The sequence below is a fragment of the Chiloscyllium plagiosum genome, unplaced genomic scaffold (genome assembly GCF_037043375.1).
Source record: "Chiloscyllium plagiosum isolate Xiang-an unplaced genomic scaffold, Cpla_swu_hap1 HiC_scaffold_12, whole genome shotgun sequence".
Lineage (NCBI taxonomy): Eukaryota > Metazoa > Chordata > Chondrichthyes > Orectolobiformes > Hemiscylliidae > Chiloscyllium > Chiloscyllium plagiosum.
The window spans coordinates 89,898,184-89,907,036 of record NW_028270150.1 but is presented as its reverse complement, the minus strand read 5'-3'; positions in this window follow the sequence as shown (position 1 = coordinate 89,907,036).

Here is an 8,853-nt window from a genome sequence, read left to right as displayed (position 1 = left end):
TCCAGGAATGTGTATGTGAGGTGGATTAGCCGTGGGAAATGCAGTACAGGAATAGGGTAGGGGGTGGGATGCTCTTTAGTCAGTCAATGTGCACTTGATGGGCCGAATGGCCTATTTCCACACTGGAGGGACTTTATGATTCTATCACATCTATAGGCTGCTCATTATCCACTTTGACTCTGCCTGATCGTTTTATGATTTTCCAATTACCTGCTATAATCTTCTAAATAATAGATTGTAGCATTTTCCTCATGACACGTGTTATTATATAATAACTGGCCTGTAGCTTCTTATAGAGTACCTTTGGATTTCTCTTGATGTTACTTGCCAGTTTCTTCTCAGACTTTTCACTTCCTCTGAACTGTGTACGTTAAGCCTTGTTCTCATTATCAACTTGACATAGTTTAATTTGCACCCTTCTTTATCTTGCCTCATGTGTCATCCAGGGAGTTCTCACTTTTTATGCACCATCTTATTCAGTTTAGCTCACCTATCTTTGATTCCAATTTATCCAGGACAGATCCCAACTCACTGAAATTGTCCCTCTATCAGTTGAGATTTTTTTACTCTAGATTGTTCTTTGTCCTTTTCCATTGCTAATCTCAACATTATGTCATTGTTTACCAAATGTTTTGCAACTGACATTTAAACCACTTGTTTAGATCAGAGTGTTGCTGGAAAAGCACAGCAGGTCAGGCAGCATCCAAGGAGCAGGAAAATTGATGTTTCGGGCAAAAGCCCTTCATCAGGAATGGAGGCAGGGAGTCTCCAGGGTGGAGAGATAAATGGGGAAGGGGGGGGGCTGGGGAGAAGATAGCAAAGAGTACAATAGTTAAATGGGGGTGGGGATGGAGATGATAGGTCAGAGGGGAGGGTGGGGGAAGGTAGCAAAGAGTACAATAGGTAAATGGTGGTGAGGATGGAGGTGATAGGTTAGGGTGAAGGGTGGAGCGGATAGTTGGGAAGGGAAATTGGCAGGTAGGACAGGTCATGAGGACAATGCTGAGCTGGAAGGTTGGAACTGAGGTAAGGTAGGGGGAGGGGAAATGAGAAAACTGGTAAAGTCCACATTGATGCCTTGGGGTTGAAGTGTTCCGAGGCGGAAGATGAGGCTTTCTTCCTCCAGGCGTTGAGTGGTGAGGGAACGGCGGTGGAGGAGGCCCAGGACCTCCACGTCCTCAGCTGAATGGGAGGGGAAGTTGAAATGTTGGGCCATGGGGTGATGGGGTTGATTGGTGCGGGTGTCTCGGAGATGTTCCCTGAAGCGCTCTGCGAGGAGGCATCCAGTCTCCCCAATGTAGAGGAGACTGCATTGGGAGCAACGGATACAATAAATGACATTGGTGGATGTGCAGGTAAAACTTTGATGGATGAGGAAGGCTCCTTTGGGGCCTTGGATGGTGGTGAGGGAGGAGGTATGGGCACAGGTTTTGTAATTCCTGTGGTGGCAGGGGAGGGTGCCAGGATGGGAGGGTGGTTTGTTGGGGGGGGGGGCATGGACCTGACCAGGTAGTCACGGAGGATGGCATTTTTGCAGGAGGTGGGGTGGGAAGAGGTGTAATCCAGGTAGCTGTGGGAGTCGGTGGGTTTGTAAAAAATGTCAGTGTCAAGTCGGTTGTCATTAATGGAGATGGAGAGGCCCAGGAAGGGGAGGGAGGTGTCAGAGATGATCCAGGTAAATTTAAGGTCGGGGTGGAATGTGTTGGTGAAGTTGATGAACTGCTCAACCTCCTCGTGGGAGCACGATGTAATCCACTTGGCTCACCCGGACCAAATCCAACATTTTTCCCTCCCTCGCTGAGCTGGAAGTTCTCCCTAACAGACTTCAGAAATTCTTCTCTTTCTTTGCCTTTACACATTTCCCAGTTTATATTAAAATAATTGAAGTCCCCTGTTGTAATTCTGGCACCTGTCTTAATTCTGTCTTAATTGTCTTAATTCTGGCACCTTTTGTAATTTCCATGCAAATTTGTTCCTGTATATCTATCACATTAAGACCATAAGACCATAAGACATAGGAGTGGAAGTAAGGCCATTCGGCCCATCGAGTCCACTCCGCCGTTCAATCATGGCTGATGCGCATTTCAGCTCCACTTACCAGCGTTCTCCCCGTAGCCCTTAATTCCTCGAGACAACAAGAATCTATCAATCTCGGCCTTGAAGACATTTAGCGTCCCGGCTTCCACTGCACTCTGTGGCAATGAATTCCACAGGCCCACCACTCTCTGGCTGAAGAAATGTCTCTGCATTTCTGTTCTGAAATGACCCCCTCTAATTCTAAGGCTGTGTCCACGGGTCCTAGTCTCCTCGTCTAACTGAAACAATTTCCTAGCATCCACCTTTTCCAAGCCATGTATTATTTTGTACGTCTCTATTAAGTCTCCCCTTAATCTTCTAAACTCCAACGAGTACAATCCCAGTATCCTCAGCCGTTCCTCATATGTTAGACCTGTCATTCCAGGGATCATCCGTGTGAATCGCCGCTGGACACGTTCCAGTGCCAGTATGTCCTTCCTGAGGTGTGGGGACCAAAACTGGACACAGTACTCCAAATGGGGCCTAACCAGAGCTTTATACAGTCTTAGTAGTACATCTCTGCTTTTATATTCCAACCCTCTTGAGATAAGAGACAACATTGCATTCGCTTTCTTAATCACGGACTCAACCTGCATGTTTACCTTTAGAGAATCCTCGACTAGCACTCCCAGATCCCTTTGTGCTTTGGCTTTATTAATTTTCTCACCATTTAGAAAGTAGTCTATGCTTTTATTCTTTTTGCCAAAGTGCAAGACCTCGCACTTGCTCACGTTAAATTCCATCAGCCAAATCCTGGACCACTCTCCCAACCTGTCTAGATCCTTCTGTAGCCTCCCCACTTCCTCAGTACTACCTGCCTGTCCACCTAACTTCGTATCATCGGCAAACTTCGCTAGTATGCCCCCGGTTCCCTCATCCAAATCATTAATATATAATGCGAACAGCTGTGGCCCCAGCACCGAACCCTGCGGGACACCGCTCGTCACCGGCTGCCATTCTGAAAAAGAACCTTTTATCCCAACTCTCTGCCTTCTGTTAGACAGCCAATCTTCAATCCATCCCAGCAGCTCACCTCAAACACCATGGGCCCTCACCTTGCTCAGCAGCCTCCCGTGTGGCACCTTATCAAAGGCCTTTTGAAAGTCTAGATAGACCACATCCACTGGGTTTCCCTGGTCTAACCTACTTGTTACCTCTTCAAATAATTCCAACAGGTTTGTCAGGCATGACCTCCCTTTACTAAATCCATGTTGACTTGTTCTAATCAGACTCTGCTCTTCCAAGAATTTAGAAACCTCATCCTTAATGATGGATTCTAGAATTTTACCAACAACCGAGGTTAAGCTGATTGGCCAATAATTTTCCATCTTTTGCCTTGATCCTTTCTTGAACAAGGGGGTTACAACAGCCATCTTCCAATCATCCGGGACCTTTCCTGACTCCAGTGACTCTTGAAAGATCTCAACCAATGCCTCTGCTATTTCCTCAGCCACCTCTCTCAGAACTCTAGGGTGTATCCCATCGGGGCCAGGAGATTTATCAATTTTAAGACTTTTTAACTTTTCTAGCACTATCTCTTTCGTAATGGCAACCATACTCAACTCAGCCCCGTGACACCCTTTAATTTTTGGGATATTACTCATGTCTTCCACTGTGAATACTGACGCAAAGTACTTGTTAAGTTCTCCTGCTATTTCCTTATCTCCCATCACTAGGCTTCCTGCATCAGTTTGAAGTGGCCCAATGTCTACTTTTGCCTGTCGTTTGTTTCTTATATACTGAAAGAAACTTTTACTATTATTTCTAATATTACTGGCTAGCCTACCTTCATATTTGATCCTCTCCTTTCTTATTACACTCTTTGTTATCCTCTGTTTGCTTTTGTATCCTTCCCAATCTTCTGATTTCCCACTGTTCTTAGTCACTTTATAGGATCTCTCTTTTTCTTTAATACATTTCCTGACTTCCTTTGTCAGCCAAGGTTGTCTAATCCCTCCCCGGTTAATCTTTCTTTTCTTGGGAATGAACCTCTGTACAGTGTCCTCAATTATACCTACAAACTCCTGCCATTTTTGCTCTACTGTCTTCCCGGTTAGCCTCTGCTTCCAGTCTATTTTAGTCAGTTCCTCTCTCATGCCCTCATAATTACCTTTATTCAACTGTAACACCATTACATCCGATTTTACCTTCTCCCTTTCAAACTCTAGACTGAACTCTATCATATTATGGTCGCTACTTCCTAAGGGTTCCCTTACTTTAAGATCTTTTATAGAGTCTGGTTCATTGCAAAGCACTAGGTCCAGAATAGCCTGCTCTCTTGTGGGCTCCATGACAAGCTGTTCCAAAAAGCCATCCTGTAAGCATTCCATGAATTCCCTTTCTTTAGATCCACTAACAACATTATTTACCCAGTCCACCTGCATATTGAAGTTAATGGCATATAGAAAATAGCAGTAGTGAAAGTGATATCCCTATCATTTCTTAATATGAACCAAATAGATCCTGCTCCTCAGTGCTGTAATATTCTCATTAAACAATACTCACATGTCTCTTCTCTGCTGAACATTTTGTATCCAGGAGTATTTCATATGCCCTTTTGTGAATGTCCACATCATATTCCCATGTGGCTATTTGCATTTGCAACTCACCACACTTACTTACCTTGCATTGTGCATGCACTGTGAATTGGAATTGGACTTTACTTTGTTTCCAATGCGGCCTTCGGTGACCTCTACCTCCCATGCAATTCACAGATTGCCAGAGTTCTACTCAAAAGTTGCATGCCAAATTTGAAAAAAACTGCTTGTGCAGAGGAGGATTAAACAAAAAAGGCTTTTGTTTTTATGGCACTTGTCATGACCATTGGACACCTCAAAGTGCTATACAACTACTGAAATACACTTTAAAGTACAGCCACTTTTGTAATATGGAAAACGTGACAGCCAATTCGCATACAGCTAACCCCCCACAAACAGCACTGTGATAACAATCAGATAACCTGTTATTGGGATGTTGATTAAGAATTAATTATTGACCACAGCCCCATGGTTAACTCCCCTGCTGTTCTTCAGTAATGGGCCTTGGGATTTCTTGTATGCCGTTGAGTTGGCAGATGGGCTTATAGTTTAATGTCTCATCCAAAAGACAGTCCAATACGGGCAATTTTTCATGTTGAAGACTTTATTTTTAAAACTCCATTTTCAAAGAAAAAGTGCTCCCTACATATTTTTCTAGTAAGAAACTGCGATCAATTTTTGTTTGGAGGAGCCGGTGTTGGACTGGGGTGTACAAATTTAAAAATCACACAACACCAGGTTATAGTCCAACAGGTTTATTTGGAAGCACGAGCTTTCTAAGCACTGCTTCTTCATCTGGTGGTTGTGAAGCAGGATCATAAGACACAGAATTTATGGCAAAAGATTACAGTGTCATGCAGCTGAAATGATAGATTGAACAAACCTAAATTAAGTCATTCATCTTCTAGAATGGGTTTGCTAGTTTCAGTTCTTTGATATGTAAACTCAGAACTTCTTTTAAGTCACACTCTCAAGATAATTTAAGGTTTTATAACAAAAGGTACCGTCTCAGCTCAGACAATGCATTAAAGGTGCAAGGTTAAAGTCTGTCTGTGTCCCAATCATGAGTCAGACTGGTTCTATTTCTAAAGTGGAATTTACAAAGTATTACATGGATTGACTGCCTGCAGGTTATGCATTTTTTGAGCAAAATAGAATGTATTTGCAAGTATGATTCTGCAAATGCAAATTCACCCCATAAACCTATGTGTGTGTGCATGCAGGAGAGACAGCCAGAATGAGTGTGTGCGTGTGTTAGTGTGAGTGCATGTGAGAGAGTGTATGCTTGTGTGTGTGCAAGCTTGGTAAAGTATGTGTGTGACTGTGATGAGATATAAGCCTGTGAGAGGGTGTGCACATGTGTGTGAGTGTGGAGGGGTGTATGTGTGTATATAGAAGAGAGAGCTTGTGTATGAGAGAGGGTCTGTGTGAGTAAGTAAGTGTGTGTGTGTAGCCCAGCAATCACTTCCCTAACTTCCCACAAAGGTCTAGGGTATACCTTATCTACTTTTATACATTTTAGGACTTCCAACACCTCCTCCTTTGTAATATGGACATTTTTCAAGACATTGCTATTTATTTCACCTCGTTCTATATTTGCCATATTTTTCTCCACAGTAAACATTGATGCAAAATAATCATTTAGCATCTCTCCCATCTCCTGTGGTTCGACATGTAGGCAGCCTTGCTGATCTAGGGTACACCCGATCAGGTCCTGGGGAATTTTCCACTTTTATGCATTTCAAGACATCCACCACTTATTCCTCAGTAATATGTACATTTTCCAAGATGTTACCATCTATTTCCCCACATTCTATATCTTCCATGTGCTTCTCCACAGTAAACACTGATGCAAAATATTCGTTTAGTATCTCCTCCATCTCCTGCGGCCCCACATAAAGGCCGCCTTGCTGATCTTTGAGGAGGGCAAGTGAGTACTGTAGATGCTGGAGATCAGAGCTAAGAGTGTGAAGGTGGAAGGGCTTTTGCCTGAAACACCAATTTTCTTGCTTCTCTGATGCTGCCTGACCTGCTGTGCTTTTCCAGCACCACACTCTTGATCTTTGAGGGGCTCGATTCTCTCTCTAGTTACCCTTTTGTCCTTAATGTATTTGTAAAAACCCTTTGGATTCTCCTTAACTCTAGTTGCCAAAGCTATCTCATGTCCCCTTTTTGCCCTCCTGATTTTCCTCTTAAGTATACTCTTGCTGCCTTTATATTCTTCTAAGGATTTACTCGATCTATCCTGTCTATACTTTACATATGCTTCCTTCTTTTTCTTAACCAAACCCTCAATTTCTTTAGTCATCCAGCATTCCCTACAACTTTACCAGCCTTCCCTTTCACCCTGACAGGAATATACTTTCTCTGGATTCTTGTTATCTCATTTCTGAAGGCTTCCCATTTTCCAGCTGTCCCTTTACCTTCAAACATCTGCCCCCAATCAGCTTTTGAAAGTTCTTGCCTAATAATGTTAAAATTGGCCTTTCTCCAATTTAGAACTTCAACTTTTAGATCTGGTCTATCCTTTTCCATCACTATTTTAAAACTAATAGAATTATGGTTGCTGGCCCCAAAGTGCTCCCCCACTGACACCTCAGTCACCTGCCCTGCCTTATTTCCCAAGAGTAGGTCAAGTTTTGCACCTTCTCTAGTAGGTACAGCCACATACTGAATCAGAAAATTTTCTTGTACACACTTAACAAATTCCTCTCCATCTAAACCCTTAACACTATGGCAGTCCCAGTCTATGTCTGGAAAGTTAAAATCCCCTTCCATAACCACCCTATTATTCTTACAGATACCGAAATCTCTTTAGAAATTTGTTTCTCAATTTCTTTCTGACTATTAGGGGATCTATAATACAATCCCAATACGATGATCATCCCTTTCTTATTTCTCAGTTCCACCAAATAACTTCCCTGGATGTATTTCCGGGAATATCCTCCCTCAGTACAGCTGTAATGCTATCCCTTATCAAAAATGCCACTCTACCTCCTCTCTTGCCTCCCTTTCTGTAGCATTTATATCCTGGAACATTAAGCTGCCAGTCCTGCCCATCCCAGAGGCACATTTCTGTAATTGCTATGATATCCCAGACCCATTTTCCTAACCATGACCTGAGTTCATCTGCCTTCCCTGTTAGGCCTCTTACATTGAAATAAATGCAGTTTAATTTATCAGTCCTACCTTGTTCTCTGCTTTGTTCCTTCCTGCCTTGACTGTTTGACTCTCTTCTGTTCTCAACTGTACCTGTCTCAAATTGATCTCTTTCCTCACTACCTCCTTGGGTCCCACCCTCCAAACCCTCCCAACACCCCATGTTAATTGCGTGTTAATTAAATGGCAATTGCTTGGTGACACTTCTTGTCAGGATCCCATGCAAAAACATCAATTAGGCCTCCATGAATCATCTATTCTGGGGCGGGTTGATGAGCTCCATTGGCTGGGAGGCTGGTTTGTGATGCCAACAGTGTGGGTTCAATTCCTGCAGCAGCTGAGGTGACCATGAAAGACTTTCTCTCTCAACCTTTCCCCTCACCTGAAATGTGGTGACCCTCAGGTTAAACCGCTATGAGTCATCTTGGTCTTGAGTCATGGAGTCATACAGCATGGAAACAAACCCTTTGGGCCAACCAGTCCATGCCAGCCCCAAAATAAACTAGTGCCACTGCCTGTACTTGGCCCATTTCCTACTCATGTACTTATCCAAATGTCTTAAATGTCGTAACTGTATCTGCCTCTATCACTTCCACCAGAAGTTTATTCCACACACAAACAAATGTATAAAAAAAACTGCCCTGTTTAATCTCTCACCTTAAAAATATGCCCCTAGTCTTGTAATCTCCCACCCGAGGCAAAAGACACCTGCCTTTCACCTTATCTATGCTTCTCATGGTTTAATAAACTTCTATAATGTACAGTGCTCCAGTGAAAAAAGTCCCAGCTTCTCACGATAACTCAAACCCTCTATTCCTAGCAACATCCTGATAAGTCTCTTCTGAGCCCTCTCCAGCTTAATGATATCTTTCATATAACAGGGTGACCAGAACTAGACACAGTATTCCTAAAGAGGCCCTCAGCAATGTCTCTAATGAGAGAACAGCTTGATGGTCTGGAAACACCATGGCAATTTTACCATTTTCTAATATAATACACTCCAGGTGTGAATTTTAGATTTGTCCTCTTCCACTTGGCATAATCTCTGCTGTTTTTAAAACATAAACATTTTTTCATATGT